We start from the raw sequence: 17251 nt of genomic DNA on the forward strand, positions 1-17251 counted from the left end.
CTGGAGATGTCCCAGTTGACTGAACTGGCAAATGTTATACAAATTTTCAAGAAGGACAAGAAAAGGGAACCTGGCAACTACAGGCCTGTCAGTCTCAGGTCAGTGCCCCATAAAATTATGGAGAAGGTTATTCTTGAAGTTATTGAAGTGCACCTGGGGGACAATGCAGTCATTGGTCCCAGTCAACACGGGTTCACAAGAGGTAGGCCCTGTTTGTCAAATTTTATTTCCTTTTATGATAAGATCGCCCATCTAGTTGATCAAGATAAACCAGCTGATGTGATTTTTTTGGATTTCAGTAAAGCTTTTGACACAGTTTCCATAGGATCCTACTGGACAAAATGTCCAGCATACAGCTAGACAAAATATCATAGGATGGATGAATAATTGGCTGAAAGGCAGGGCTCAAAGCGTTGTGGTAAATAGGTCAGCATCAGTCTGACAGCTGGTCACCAGTGGGGTCTGCCAAGGCTTCATTTTAAGGCCAATTATCTTCAATGTTTTTATAAACGATTTGAATGTAGAACTACAAGATGTTTTGAGCACATTTGCTGATACTAAACTTGGAGGAGTTGTTGGCTCTGTTGAGGGTGGAAAGGCCTTGCAGAGAGACCTGGACGGACTGAAGAGCTGGGAAATCACCAACCGCATTAAGTTTAACAAGAACAAGTGCACCTGGGACAGGGCAACCCTGACTATACATACAGACTGGGCGACGAGATGCTGGAGAGCAGTCCCACAGAGAGGGATCTGGGGGTTTTGACTGATAGTAAGTTGAATATGAACCAGCAATGTGCCCTGGCAACCAGGAGGGACAACCATATCCTGGGGTGCATCAAGCATGGCATTGCTAGTTGGTCAAGGGAAGTGATTGTCTCACTCTACTCTGCGCTGGTGAGGCCTCACCTCAAGTACTGTGTGCAGGTCTGGGCACCACAGTACAAAAAGGACATTAAACTATTGGAGAGTGTCCAGAGAAGGGCTACAGAGATGGTGAATAGCCTAGAGGGGAAGACTTATGAGGAGCAGCTGAGGTCTCTTGGTCTGTTCAGTCTGGAAAAGAGGAGGCTAAGGAAAGACCTCATTTCAGTCTACAGCTTCCTCGTGAGGGGAAGTGGAGGGGCAGGTGCCAATCTATTCTCTTTAGTGACCAGAGATAGGACCCATGTGAATAGTGTCAAGCTGTGACAGGGGAGGTTCAGGCTGGGTATCAGGAAGAAGTTTTTCACTGAGAGGATTGTTGAGCATTGGAGAAGTCTCCTTAGGGACTTAGTCACAGCACCAAACCTGTCAGAGAGTTAAAGAAGCATTTGGACTGTGCACTTAGTCATATGGTCTAAAATTTTGGGTAGACCCATGTGATGCCAGGAGTTGGACTCAATGATCCTTATAGGTCCCTTCCAACTTGGGATAATCTATCATCCTATGTTCTATGATCCTATGGTATCTACCAAATTCTTAGAGATAGTCCTTATTAGCCTACAAAATTCATTTGGGGGTATTACCAAGACAACAATTCAGTACATTCTGGGATCTTCCTGGTTCATTTTATTCCCTGCAAGCCTGAAGATGTCAAACCATTTTATGAATAGAACAGATAACTGAAGTCTGAAAGTCTGAGTGATTTCTTAGTGTGCCTTTATTAATTTATCTATTCTTACTTTGGAACTTCCATTAGAAATGCAAAACATCAGTTACCCCTAATTAGCAGTAACATTTAGAAAGAGAAATTTTGACATAAAATCAGTTGCAAAATGAACTCTGAGATTCAACAAATACCCTTTCTCCAATAATATTGCATTTTTGCAGTAAGTCATAAGTCATAGCAACAAAATAATAAAATGTAGATCCAGAAAATAATATAGTGTAATACAGGTGACTCGAGAATATAACCCAGTTTTCTCTCCTTTCTTACATGAATTCTTGGATATTTCAATACAACTGACTAATGCTCTTAAAATATGTAATACCAATTAATCGAGTTTTTTTATTGCAATATCTTTGAGTCACTGCTAGAGTAATAGGAGATACATTTTGGAATATTTAAATTATATCAAATTAAATGTTAATCCTAACTTTTTATTAAAGTTTTTGTTTGCAATAATATATCCTGCAAAAGCATGTTCATTTGACTACTTTCTTTTATTAGGGTCTTCATTCTGTGTTATAACACCACTTTTATTCGTAGTAAGAGGTACCATACAATCTGAAGAATCCTCAGCATGCACACTGAAAAAGAAAGACATGTTAAGAAGCAATCTCATTGATTCACTGTTCAGTGGAGACTGAAATAATTAGCTGATAGAAATAGAATTCATAATATTATCTAGAAGATATATTTTGTCCATATCATCATTTAATTGGCTACTCTTTGAAAGATGAAAACTTGGAGAAAACCTAAATGAGGAAACCAAAAATGACCAGAGGTTGATGAATCCATGATCCACAATAACAGACTGAATGAACAAGAGTCATTTAGCATGAACTCAACAAGGAGGAAAGAAATCACAATGTTCCTTCCTAATTAGTGGCTTCCTGTTCTTTCAGCTTTCATGCCGATGATTTAGGTAAATGTCTGGTTAACAATTCCAATATGATTTTAACAATCCTCATTTTTTGATTTCTCAAAAATAGTCTTAACATAAAGTTATAGATATTTATAGATAATATATTATCTATATCTATATACCTGCACCTATATAAGCAGAAATTGATTAGTTTAGGAATACTTAAAATATGTTCTCAAGGTTTTAGCAATGTAACAGAGATTCTCAGTATCCAGTAGATAATGATTGATAAAATCCATCTACCATTTTAAAAAGATAGATAAAATCTACCTCTACCCTTTTATCACAATTAAAACTCTCAAAACTTTTTCAGAATGGACAATCCATGTATTTCAAAATACTTCAAATGTATTAAGCAATATAGCATCCTGTGAGTAAGGGAACATTATTCTTTCTATTTTACAAATTAAAAAGATTAGATAGGTTAATAAAAGAAATCTGACACGAAATGAAGGAGAGGAAGGAGGCTGAATTGCAGTGATGTGGGTGTCTGTTACATTTCAGTCTTTGTATAAAAGTATTTCTACTCACTCACTATTTTAAGGATCTGCTACATTAACAATACCATTTCCTTTCCCTTCACCTTTTAGAACTTCCATAAATGTCTTTATTTCTGATTCTTTTCCTTTTGACTCGACAGAGTTATTGTGAATTGCACAGAGGATCCTTAGTCAGGAACTATAATCATTTTATCATATATTTACTTAGCAAAGTTGAATCTTCAATAGCATCATTCAAAAGCGCATGCTGCAAATTGTGTGAATATTCTGTTTCTAATATTGGCTGTTATATTATCTCTTCCACATAAATGCATGCCTGTGATTTATTTTGTTTTTTCACAACTGAGAGTCAAGATATTTTTTCTCATCTCCTTTCTCTGTCTCTGAGCCAAAACTCTGAGGAGGTTCATTCCACAGATAACTTGGTCAAATCCACTACCAGCAGAACTGGGCACAATTTCATACTCTTTAGTAGAGATATGACTAATCATGAATTGTACCATTGAACTTGGACCAAAAGTACACTTATATCCAAAAACAATAATGAATTTCATGGTTTCATATTACAGAGAAAGTACAGTACATTCCAAAATAAGATCATAATTTACTTAAGAGAGAGCTTTCATTATTAATGACCAACTGAGATCTGCATGCTGTGCTTTCTTCTATTAATATGATGTGTGGTCATGAATACAAGGCATTGTATGTCAGGACTGAGGTGGAAACCAACCCTGAAGCTTTCACCATCAGCCACCTACTATCTTCCCACCAAAAGGTTTTGAAGTGATATCTACACAGTTATGTTTCCACTTGGACCTCTTTCCTGGGAGCTGCATGCTGAATGAGCTCTTGTAGTTCACATATAATTTTTATTTGTGTCCTCCCAGTTGCTTCTACTGGCATGGATTGGGGCTAAGTTTTCATGTCTGTAGTTATTTCATAATTGTTTTCTAGGAAACACAGACTTATTTCAACATACAAAAGTTTTGTACCATATCGTTGTATTATTTTCAGAATTATCCTATCTAAATTCCATCAGAGCTCACCCTCTTTCTTCCCATTTCTTTTTTCTCTCCTATCATCCTATGTGGCGTCTGCTTAATGTGTAGAATAGCTGAATGCTGACGTACCAGTGAGGATGAAGCAACAGTGGATAATATTCTCTGCAGTATGAATTTTCTGCTAACAGTTCGGAAACTAAATGTACTGTTCTGTAGGTTCAGCAGCTCTTCATGCCATGTAGAGTTAAATGCTCTGTGCATTCACAACTTCGGTGATGAACCAGAATCCATGAATGCTTTCTTTGTGCTGGTCATAAATCTGCTATATAAGCTGCTGCGAAGCATAGTTAAGACAAAATATTCTTTTAAGAGCTGAAACTTGTTTGTCCTCCCCCTCCCCCAATTTTAGTACCACAGAAATCTTGTAAGGATTATGATGCACATCTGAGATCACCGAGTGATTACTGCCACCTAGTTAATTCTCCATGCAATTAGTTGTATGCAAATAGTAGAAATAAAGGGCCAAGTCCTCAGTTTATGTAACTGTCTGGAAATAATGACAAAGTGAGGACATTGAGTCCTGTCTCCATTAAGGAAAACTTGCTTTCTGCCATACATTTATTTGTTAGCATATTGCTAATCATTTGTTTAGATGTTTATATCTCCAATTAACAGATCTTCTTGTCTCAGATATCCTCGTATGTGTGCTAAGTTTCCCCCCTCTATTGCAAGCGCTATACCACTTTTCAAGGTATTTTGCCTCCATACTATTATCACAGTCACTGAATTCATAAACAAGAGAAAGAAAATGGCCACCCATTACATGGTGAGAATAGGGGTGGATTGTGCCTGCACTACCCACTTGCTAGAAGAAGTCATTCACCATTCCTAAAGATTTGAGACAAGGATATCCCATGATAACAGAACAAGCCTCCCGGTGACCATTCATGCTTGATTAGAGCAAAAGTCAGACATTTTATCATTAGTATCAGTGTCCCACCACTGATATCATTCTTTCCAATAGTCACATTCTAACACATTTTTTTTACCAACTCCACTGCACACCTTCTTCTCAGAACCCTCAGTATGAAGTGGAAAGCACAAGCCTGGGACTCATCTGCTCCCACTGTTGGCCTTTGTGGTGTGTCTTGTGGCAGTAAACTGTATTTCTATGAAAAATAGATTGGTCTGTGCACTCACCTTCCCTCTGTCATAGGAATTATATAGCCCACAGCATCTGACAGGAACTAGGCATTACTTGGCCAAGCACCTAAACTTCTGAAGACTCAAGCATTTTACAGACAGAGTCCAGAGTCAATCTGAGTCCAGAGCCTAGTTGGAGAGAAACACCCTCTTTTTCACCAGGATCCAGCTCCCTTGGAACAGTGCCGGCTTCATCCCATTAAAATTAAATAAATTCTGCAGACAAACTTCCTGGCCCCCAACTCTTGTAATCAGGCCAAAACCTTCTTATGTACAATCAGTTTTACCTTGTCAATCCAGGAGAGACGAAAAAGCTATCAGAAGGCATGGTGAGAACCTTGTATGTTAATTGCCTTTCAGACTGGAGAAAAATGCAGGAAAAAAAAAAAAAAAAAAAGGCTAATTATAAGAGAGGACAATGAAAAATTAGTTGCTTTGTCTAAATGCTTCCAGTTGTTGATAAATACTCACTGTTTAGTCTCACTGATTTTTTTCAGCCTGCAGCTGCAAAGCCCGTGTTGCTCGTGCCTTGCCATGACTGACAATCTGACTGTGTGCCAGACAATCACCAGTTCCCGCTCTGCTGTCTGTTTCAGTTATTTTTTAAGAGCATTTTTTTCTCCTTTTCTTGAACCTGATGATCTCACACCGGAAACTCAGCTTTTCTCCCAAAGAAGAGAGTCTTTTGTGATGGCAACAGAGCACTCTTACAATCAGCTGGGAGTTTTCCTTACTTAGGCAAGAAAAAAAATAAGGTCAAGAATTGACAGAGTTCCAGCAGTGCTTAAACTCTAACAGCACAAAAAAGCTATTTAAGGAGCAACAAAAACCTAAAGACACATTTACGCTGAGGTAATGGTGACATAATTTTTTGGAGAATAATTCTCAGTTATTTTAACCTATTTTTTCTTGCTGCATTCAGGACCAAAATGTGAATAGGATATAGATGTAAACTTTACATGGAGACAGTGTGTCTCACAAATCAGCACAGAAATGTTCAGCACAGAAATGGCTCTTTACCTTGATAATAAAGGCCAGTTTGATAGTTTATTTTCTTTATTCCTACAATGAGTCCATTGAAAAACCTTCATCATTTTTATTCTGCTTCAATGCCTTACAGTTTTCTATCCCTTGTAAAGGAAATAAAGTTACTGAAGGCAATTTGGAGGCTCTGAATGAGATCTTGTTTTGAAGTTTCATAATGATTTCATGAATTTATTTTGTACTGCAAATTACAGTCTCTTGATTGCTAACATGAGACTTTTAGGTTTTTATTAGCATGTCTGTGGCCAAGAGACTGGTCAAATTTACTTTTGCCTTGATTCAAGCTTCAGCAGTGCCCTCACTTTACAAGTAAAAGCACCCTTTGTGATCAGAATATCTTTACCCTGCTAATCTAATTTTTCTGCTCCCATTTTTCATTTCCCAGTTGAGTGCTCCATGTTCTGCTGCACAGACATTCCTGGAGAGGAGTTAGTGCCTATTTCTTCTGTCATATAATACTATGGGAAAGAAAATCTACTTTTCACTCATTTTGCCCTTTAGAAAGTCTTTTCTACTCCATTAGTATTGCGTGAAGGGGTAGAAGTGATCCAGTTCCTACAGTAAGCCACTCTCTGTGCCCCAGAAAGTATATGAACTTTTTTCCAGATGGCACAGAGAAGAGGCAAACTAAAGCTTCTGAAATGCTACCAAGATTTCCAAATTAACATTTTGACCTTTATCTTCTTATAGTAATCTCAAATTATCTTGCATCGGAGACAGAGTGTAAGAATGAAGCCAGTTTTCCACTCAGGTAGCTTAAACTTTCCAAAAGGTGTTCAGATTAGCTAATGTAGTTATACAGATAGACACAGAGACAGAGACAAAGGTAGAGATATAGAGATAGACAGATATAGATATTTCTTCAACAGTCAGTAGAGCAGAGATATTCACATGAGGCCAGTTCAAAAGAGGGTGGATGGGGAGGAAGGTATTTTTAGTTTGCTTTTGTTTTCTCACTGCTCTAGTCTGCTAGTGATAGGCAATAAATTGCATTAATTTCCCTATGCTGAGTCTGTTTTGCCCATGAAAATACTTGGTGAGTGATCTCCCTGTCCTTATCTCAACTCTTAGGTAATAGACAGGTAAAACTACCACAGTAGCCCCTGACAGAATCTGCTCTTCTGGGGAGTATATAAGAACCAGAACCTTATGGAAACTGAGCAAACTTAGCAGAGGCTTGCTAGGAAGTTTGCTGCAAGGCAACATGAGTTTAAAAAAAAAGCCCCAAAAAAAAAAGAAAAAAGAAAAAAAGAAAAAAGTGAGCTTTAGCTCGGATCCAGCTCTTAGATCACTATTTAAAACTTCTCATTGTAAAGCCCGGCCAGCTCAGTTCTTCAATGCTGAATGCATATGAATGTTAAACAAAGATTTGTTAAGAATAAAACCACATTACGCAGGTTCAGGATTAGATACTGATCATGCATGTTAGGTTAGATTCTTTTTGAATCTGCTCCCTGAGTCTCCCAGCATTCTCCTCGCTATTTAAAATAAGTGGTGTACATCAGCAGAACTGCCTCTCCTCCTAATTGCTTCTTTCTTTTCTTCCACCTGAAAAATAAAGTTTTGCACAGAGAAAAATTGCTTCTTTCTTTTCTTCCACCTGAAAAATAAAGTTTTGCATAGAGAAACATGTCTCTGGGTCTTCAAAAATATCAAACAGTTTTCAAAAAGTCAAACAGTTTTTCAGACAACATAACATTTTAGGAGGATACATGGCATTATTGGCATCATCTCTGTCTTGTTTAAGGGAACACAATGACTCCAGACATTCTCAGTAACAACAGACTCGATTTGAATTGTAACAAATTGAGATATCCACTGGGTAGATCATCTCGTCCTTTCTGCTAATACAGTATTGCTTTCTCTGTTACTTTACTTGGTGCATAATTCTGTCTTATTTTGATGTTTATCTTGGTAGAAAATATCTTTGCCAAATAGGTCTATTGCTAGTAAATATAGCATTGTATTTAGTCCCTATTTTCTTGTGGTTTGTGGGATCCAATTTTTTTTTTCAAAAACATTTATATTTCACAAGGCCACTTCCACTAAATGAAGGGAAAGGGAAAGGGAAAGGGAAAGGGAAAGGGAAAGGGAAAGGGAAAGGGAAAGGGAAAGGGAAAGGGAAAGGGAAAGGGAAAGGGGAAGGGGAAGGGGAAGGGGAAGGGGAAGGGGAAGGGGAAGGGGAAGGGAAAGGGAAAGGGAAAGGGAAAGGGAAAGGGAAAGGGAAAGGGAAAGGGAAAGGGAAAGGGAAAGGGAAAGGGAAAGGGAAAGGGAAAGGGAAAGGGAAAGGGAAAGAGAAAGGGAAAGAGAAAGAGAAAGAGAAAGAGAAAGAAAAAGAAGAAGAAGAAGAAGAAGAAGAAGAAGAAGAAGAAGAAGAAGAAGAAGAAGAAGAAGAAGAAGAAGAAAGAAAAAGAAAAAGAAAAAGAAAAAGAAAAAGAAAAAGAAAAAGAAAAAGAAAAAGAAAAAGAAAAAAAGAAAAAGAAAAAGAAAAAGAAAAAGAAAAAGAAAAAGAAAAAGAAAAAGAAAAAGAAAAAGAAAAAGAAAAAGAAAAAAAGAAAAAGAAAAAGAAAAAGAAAAAGAAAAAGAAAAAGAAAAAGAAAAAGAAAAAGAAAAAGAAAAAAGAAAAAGAAAAAGAAAAAGAAAAAGAAAAAGAAAAAGAAAAAGAAAAAGAAAAAGAAAAAGAAAAAGAAAAAGAAAAAGAAAAAGAAAAAGAAAAAGAAAAAGAAAAAGAAAAAGAAAAAGAAAAAGGAAAAGAAAAAGAAAACTCGGGAAACCACCAACAATTTATATATTTTTCAGAACTTGAGACCAATAAGTGTTGGTTTGGCAAATTCAGGCTGCAACCTTTGTCTGAGTCTTTACAAAAACATGCTATGTTCTTGTAAAGACTCAGACATGAATACTAGTCAGATATCATCCTCTAATTATTTTAGAACATTTGGTCCTGAAATAAATTCCAGGCATTCAGAAAAGAATGAAAATGAAAGAACTGAAGAAAATATTTCATCCATATTTTGGGCAAGAGTTGACATTTATTTATAAATAATAAGCAGAAAACTGAGCTGCAAAATTGCTCTTTTTATTCTTGGTTACTTAACTGTTCATGACATAGTAAAGCCATTGTCTCTACAAAATAAAGTTATTTTGTTCTTTTATATTTTTTTTTTAGTAATCATGAGTTAATTAAACTTCAATGTTTTGTATAATATAACAGCTGGGTTTGAATCACCCCGGATATAGTTTGCAAAGCCAAAACCAAATTGATCTCCCAGTGTGTGAATAAGATGAAACCAGACTCTTACATGAGAATAATAAGCACCACACATTTGTGATTCACATTTGCAAAATCAAACCAGGAAATAAATTGCGAAAATGCCAAAATAAACCAAGCTCTGTTCAATCTATTTTCTGCCATGTTTTCCTAAAGAAATAATTTTAATGTGATTGTGTTGTCTGGGCAAACATCTATCCCACTGTCTATAATGATTTTTAAAGCCACGGGACAATTTTAGTCAAGTTTGAGTGAGGGATAAAGGTCACAAAGTCACAAAGTCAGATTTTTACAAATCTTGCAAGATCTATTAACCAGATATGGGAAAGAAATACAAATTACACTTCCAGTGAGGAGATGGTAAAGGAAACTTGCTCATAATATGTTTTGGTTGATACCAGTCAGCTTGCCAATCATAGTTTTAGGTGAGCCTAAAGGGGAAGAGAGGATAATACAGGAATGTAAACTGATCTGGGGTAGTTTAGTGCCAGTTTAGAAACTTTGTCATATAGAATTCAATAGGAAAACACATTTATTTTGGTCAACTGATTACAGAACAAAATGTTTTTTCCCAAAATCAGCAGCTCACTTAGTCTTTTGTTGCTGTTATTATTTTTCTTCTTCGTTTACCCAGGCAGTCAGAGGTGGACATCAGAGTTCAGGATCCTACTTAATAAACACCTGAAATTTCTGTGAACCTTTGTGAATCTTTGATTTAATCAATCGAGAACTGCCTTTAGCATAATATTCTGTGATTCTGTGATTCTGTAATATTACTGTTCTTATTTTCAGTACTTCCAATAACAGAAAATCGAGATTCTAATGCTAAGCATGTGAGAAAGGTTGTTTGGTTTGGTTTGGTTTGGTTTGGTTTGGTTTTACTTTTACAATGTATAGCTGGTGTTAGACAAAATGCATGCCTAATCAAAACTTTGCTTATAGTGATCCTACAAATGCTAAATTGATGTTCATTCTATTTGTAGTCTTGAATCACCATTTGCATTTAGCCTTTTTACTGATTTGACCTGACTAATAATTATATTAAAGATATAACAAACAGTAGCTGAAACTACTAAAAGGTAAAGTAGCTGCCACACAGCTCCAGACTGAACCATTACTGCAGTGACTGTTGAGCACATTCAAAGACTTTTGGGACATGATCTGCAGAAGGACTTATGCACCTTACTACCACTTTAGAACATAACCCCAGATTTTAGGTCTAAAGGCCACTGCTCAGATGCTACTTAACCTTGGAAGGAGTTTAAATTTTTCAGCTGTTTAATTTTAGACCCAGAGCTAAAACGACATGATGCCTTCAGTGGATTTATATTTGTTTACACCCACTGAGGGCATACCTCAAAGTTTAATGACTCATTACAAGTTCAGAGTACCCATGACACAAGGATACATTTTAGGTTTTAAAATTATTTATCATGCTTTGTTTTTTTTAAGTAACTGATCACTGTTTTGAAACAATAGCATTAATTGTTTTCATTCTTTTCATTTATGTGACAATTTGTGTTATTGATCCTGGCTTAGTGTTACAGTAATTTCTTCAGTGATTTGTTAGATTACGTGCCCTGATGGTTGTCTATACCAGTGATTATTGTTAACACAGCCTTTTTCCCTTCTGTTCATTTCACAGTACAATGATTACAGTTATTATCATTACTATAATTATTGTTATGAGTGTCAGATTGGTTAACAGGTTCTATAAACACAAAGGTGTTTTTTTAATATTTGTCAAATGAAGTAATATAAAATCACACTTGTTTTCTATTCAAACTATTCTTACATTCCAATAGCTGTACATTTATTCATTCTCTTAAAGGAAAAACAACAACAACAAAAAAAAAAAAAACAACTTCCTACGCATTGATGAGCCTATTTAGCTAAAGCTTTGGCTTTTAGCTGCTGTAAAGAGAAACATTTAGCAGTACATATGTTTGTTCTGAATAAAGTAAGTACATTTGGATAGTGTAGGATATGGAGATTTGCTGAATGGCAGGGCGTTACAATGACTACCACCAGCTGGTAAGCTCCAGCCTAAGAAAAGTAAATAGGAAGCCTATCAAAAAACTCTAGGTTTAATGTTAGGTATATATCCCATCTCCTTTTCTGGCCAAAAGCAGCTCTCAGGCTGCCTGCATACAGTATCCTCATGTTCAACCAGTGTGTCTACATGGGTGGTTGCGGTCTTGCAGGGCAAACGCTAGGAACATGTAGGACTACATGTCTGAGTGCATCCACAGATTCGGTCCTTGGACATGCCTCCCGGGACATGTTATCCATCCTATGGGTCAGTAGACAGGTGGCTGTCACCACATCATAAAATCATAGCATCATAGAATCATTAAGGTTGGAAAAGACCTCTAAGGTCATCTAGTCCAACTGTCCACCTACCACCAGTATTGCCAACTAAGACACGTCCCTAAATACCCCATCTACCCTTTCCTTAAACACCCTGCACTCAGAGCAGCTTTTGGTGGTAGCCCATCAGCAGCTGCAGAGCCAGAGCCATTGAGTCACCGTCAACTTATGCTTTCTGTCCATCTGTGAGGACATCTATGATGGGTGAGGCTAGAAGGATCCCAACAGTGGGGGAGCACAGAAGGCCACACCACCTGTCAGACACACTTCCATGATTCTGTGATGATGCAAAAAGTAGAATGGGTACAGTTACACCCTGGTTATAGATAGTTTTCCCCACCTAATGCATTGAAATTATTCATATAATAATAAAACATTATTTTACCTCAAATAAAAAATAACCATTGGTGATTACAGTGAGGATGGTGAGGATGGGAGTACAGAGTAGGCTACTTAAGGTAATGTTTTGCTGTAGTCTGGTGCTGACCAGGACCAAGAAATTTCAATCCAATGAAACCAAGGAAACTTTTTAATTCCTATTTTTTTTTATTTTTTTTAAGGTTGTAACTTTATTAATAAAAACATCGCTGGAGATTTTTAATGCTTTCACTTTGTCTGTTGACCTTTCCCCTAACCATGAGAATTATGATTCATCTGCAATACATTTTCATCATTTTACTCCAAGCTTTCAAGTCTGCAAGAAATTTAATAAACTACTTTGTGTGTGTTTATACTTTAAAATGTGCTTAAGTAAAAATGACATCCATGTAATTTAGGTATCTAATAACTTCTTCACTGCATTAACCCTGAAGGTCAAAAAAACACCAATGGTAGTTGGACCTATTGCATTCTTATTCAATTTGAGTTTTAAGGTTGTGTACAGATCAGGTTTTGCTTTATCTGATCCAGCTCACCTACTATCCCTGCTTAAGATACAATTACAGTAAGACAGCACTGTGTCTTTACTGATCAAAGACAGACAGAAGGAAACCAGAGAACTGGGGAACGGAAAGTACAGGAAAGAATAGACTCTTCTTGCTGATACAATTAAATAGAAGACAGTTGTTGAACCATTTAATGTGTCTCACCTCTCTGCATGACAAAGCCATATTGTAAAAAACGTTGTAAAGAGTAGGACTACTTTTCTTCACAGTGCTGCACAATGGTGTGTGTTGAAAATGACATGCACAAGATCCCATCTGTGAACAAATGTTTAATTAGACCTTCAGTTCATGCACAAAGAGCAATAATAAATTAAGTAGAAGGAGAAAGAGTAAAAGAATAGTAGACAAAGCTCATATCTCTGTGGGTTTATATAAAACCAAAGAGAAACAGGAGGCAATATTGGTAGCTTTAGTATTTTTAGTACAAAATATTAATGATGGAATTTCTGGAATAATATACTGGAATTTAATATCCAGCTCCCAAATCTAAACCCAATCCCTTTGATTCTTCTGAACACTCCAGTCTTTCCAAACTGCACTGACAGATGATCCAGATGTTCAATGTGAGCCAGAACTGGATGGCTGGTGCTGCAAAGATCTTCAACAAAGTCATGTTTCATCAAAACTTCAAAACAAACAAAGAAAAACAATGTTTGCAAACAAACCTAGAAAATTATATACTGAAAAATAAGGTTATCCAGAAATAGTTTTTAAAGTTGTTGTTAAACATTCAAACACAAAATATTACCCCAACAATTTCCCTTCCAAGACCATGATGTTAAGTATACTCCTGCCTTGAACCACTATAACCACTATCTCAATTTCAGACACAGTCATGTAAGATATAGGACTCCTGGTCCAGCAAATTGGACAAAATGACAATTACTGCAATGCAGCTTTGAAGGCAGTGGGAAGGTTTCTAAAGAATATCATGGTTATAGGTAGAGGCAACCAAGGAGAAGTTGTCTTGATGTTCCTAGGACTTACACAGCTTCCTACATTTACAGCCCCCTACTCTTTATACTTAGGAAAGGGTCTGAGGCTCAAGCAATCCCAGCAGAAGTTGTCATTACAAATATCCCCGTAACATCCGGATTTTCTTATATCTCATAATCACTCAGTATCCACTGGCATATCCAAATGTCACCCCCAGCCCATCTACAGTGTAAGCCAGGGTCATATCTCGCAAATGAAGAAGGAAATTTGTTCATCTGCCTAACCACCACTCTATAAAATAAAACCTAGGAAAATACTCTGATACCCAGTCGCCACACCCTGCAAAGGAACTGAGACCAGTATGGATGTACTTTTACACATGAAGTGTGTGTCATCTCATTTAAATTGTGGTGAGATCCCTCTGATCCTCACCACCCATATTATTTTATTCACTCTGTGGTCAGAAAATGCCAGATTCCAAACCCAAACCACTTTACATACGTGTACTTCTGTGGACAGCTTTTTGTTACAGGAGGGAAAGAAGAGTAAACAGGGAAGATTTTGGTGGTTTTTTTTGTTTGTTTGTTTAATTCAGTTGTTTTATTATAAACTTATACACAGAACAAGAGCAGAACTCATGGAGCTTGTGGTTGCCCTTTGAGATTTGTGTGTCTTTAGTATGTGAAGAGACTAAACAGAAGCTGCTGACTAACACTTGATGCCTGTGATGAAAAGAAAGCTTAAGCCCCAGAGGAATCAGATGGTTGTCTTGGTTGATAAAATAAGGAATCTTTCACAGGTGATGGCAGATGGGCACCTGAACTTGCAGGCCCCTAATACATTCATCTTTTAAGTCTGCTGGCAGCCAGTGTGGCAGGTGCATTGCCACAGAATAGCTAAAATTTGCAATATTTATTGACCTCCCCCAGCTTGAGAATGCTTGGAACAAGATTAATCTAGATCTTTATAAACCAACCCATAAACTTTCAAGTCCATAAGAAATGTATTGAACTGTGTACATTCCTGAATTTTCCTGCAGTGCTGTGGAGTGGGTGATGCCAGTAAAAAGTACCTGGCATACTAATTATTATGATCCCCCTGCTCTCCAGATGACCACTAGCTTATTTCATGATTTACTTTTTATCACTTTTTTTTAGTCTTTCCAGTCTCAGTTCCTACTCTTTTCTAGCATATTGCAAGGATATATTTCTTATGAATGAAAGATGGAGAGGTTGATGCTGCTTTAAATGTAAAGGAAAAATAAAAAACATTAAAGAGAGTTACAAGCTCCTATAAGAATTGTTGTCAGAAGCTGTTCTAGAGATCATCCAAGACTTGAAATGAAGCAGAAAGTCCTGTTTTGTACAGGGCCTAGAAACAGAACATTGCCAAGAATCTCTGTTCTGAGAAAAGGTTACTTGCCAATTTGTTGGATCTATGTACACTTTGGTATTGCAATTGGATTTCATGAGCTGGCTGACTTTTTTTCTCAATCACAATGTTTTAAGTGTATTTTTGACTCATATTTCCTGTGCTAAGGAACCATAGGGTAATACTTGTGTGTCTGGAAGAGACAGTGACATATAAGCTAGACATATCTGGGTGATATATTGTGTATGATTTGTGGTCTAAGTCAGAAGGTGGTGAAACTAAGAAAATTAGTTTGACAAACATTATATAGAGAGTAAATAAAAACAACAACTTAGGGGTGAAAAACAAAACAAAACAAAACAAAAAATTTAGAATTGGAATCAGGGCTTAAAACACAAAAGCAAGCTTTATGCAAGACACTGAAACGAAGGCTTTGGACAACAAGACTTGTACATTTATTTACTGTTCCCAAATCACCCAAGTTTTCAGGACACCAATAAGATGGTACACAGCAGTTACCATCTGCCAAGGGCAAATAAAATCTTTTCTAAGACATGAAATTGAAAGGACACTAGTCTGAACCCTGCAGGCACCTTTAATGTGCTCCGCTTCATGAGAGAAAAGTCAGGGAGCACTGTGCAAGCTGGTACTCCAGGGACTTCCCTGGATGTTTAGTCTGAGGATGTGCCCACTGAAAATAGTAGAGCACTAATCCTGTTGCATCTCTTCCTGCAGAAAGGTAACAAGCTAAAACTATGGAGCTTATTGGAGAGACAATTCTGGAGCTCACTTTGAAAAAGGCAGCTGAAGAGTCCATGAGTTTATAACTGGGGATTCTGCCTGAGCTGGGTTCCTGCCAGAGTAATTTAATTCTGAGCCAGTGTACAGGTAAAAAAAGGAACATTCTGAGACTAGAAAGACTTCTGCTGTCCTCCAGTAAATAACACAGTTCTCAGACTGAACTACCAGAATTTGTGCTTATTTCACAATTTCACCAGCAGGATGACCAGAGCACTAGATCTTGGATTTCTGGGAAGCAGGAAGGGAGAGAGAGTTGTGGTAGTGTGCAAGGAAAAAAAAAAAGACTGAATACAAAAGCCACAGAAACAAAAGTAACTTATAACATGAATGAAATCAGTTTCATATTGCAAGGGAAGACTATGAGCTACGGGCATGAAAGTGAGAAACCGCAGGTTTCCCTCAAGAATTACATGTGGAAACTACTAAATTTGATAAATTAGGGAGACAGCAAAATGTGTCTCTGTCCCTGACAGTACAAAACTGATGATACCTTAGAGACAGGAACAGAGAGTGCCTGCTGAGCTCTGTCTTAACACATCTGACCAGATGCAAAAAGGAAATGACAAAAGCTACTGTGGTGGATCAGAGCTAAAGGAAGTCAGAGAACCAAGCAATGAGAGCAGGGGAAGGAGAGGAGTCTAACTGTCTGACCTCGAAGGCAATTTACCAGATCAGAACCTATAAACAGGGTAATTCTGACATAATCACATCTATAAACATATCCTCCCAAGCAGCTGACACACATCTCACTGATGCTTTTATTCACCTCAGACATTGTTCACACAATATAACTTGATACACAGTTGGGTGAGCAGCCTGCCTGCACGTTAGTGTAAAGATACTTGTACAATCAGGGAAGGTGAAGTCTCAGTATTAATTAGGATTAATGGATATGTTGGACATATTTAAATGTGCTTGTGTATTCTTGTAAAGTGTTTTGCTTATTTTTTAACTTTGTGATGATATCTGTGAAGAGCAACATACTCAGTTACCTTGGCATGCAGCACAGTGACCTGTTTAAAAAGCTTTGTTAATCAGAGTATGAGATTCATCCATTCTAAAGCCAAAAGAAACCACAGTAATTTTATAGCCTCATATGATTGCAGAAATGGAAAAAAAAATAAAAAAATGGGGCCAACAAGAGCTGCTTTTGGCCCAGGCCAGAAAAAAACACTTAAGCTTTGTTACTGACCTTACCCTGTCATCTTTCTTATTTTCCATTGACTTATCTTATCCCCTTTTC

The 17251-nt window shown here is 37.1% G+C and overlaps 1 long non-coding RNA gene across 3 annotated transcripts; it reads right to left on the reverse strand.

The window, feature by feature from the left end:
• Positions 1 to 2123: 2123 nt before the first annotated feature.
• LOC110352959 (uncharacterized) lies at positions 2124 to 5979 on the reverse strand. 3 transcript variants are annotated; one of them, XR_003497545.3, is made up of 4 exons: positions 5743 to 5979; positions 5559 to 5632; positions 4198 to 4402; positions 2124 to 2229 (listed from the first exon to the last, which is right to left on the reverse strand). It is a non-coding gene; the product is annotated as an uncharacterized lncRNA (long non-coding RNA). The 3 variants fall into 3 exon arrangements; XR_002402801.4 differs by having other exon boundaries at positions 2124 to 4402; XR_002402799.4 differs by having other exon boundaries at positions 2124 to 4402; positions 5269 to 5632.
• Positions 5980 to 17251: the final 11272 nt, after the last annotated feature.

Source organism: Anas platyrhynchos, chromosome 1 (assembly GCF_047663525.1).
Source record: "Anas platyrhynchos isolate ZD024472 breed Pekin duck chromosome 1, IASCAAS_PekinDuck_T2T, whole genome shotgun sequence".
Classification (NCBI taxonomy): domain Eukaryota; kingdom Metazoa; phylum Chordata; class Aves; order Anseriformes; family Anatidae; genus Anas; species Anas platyrhynchos.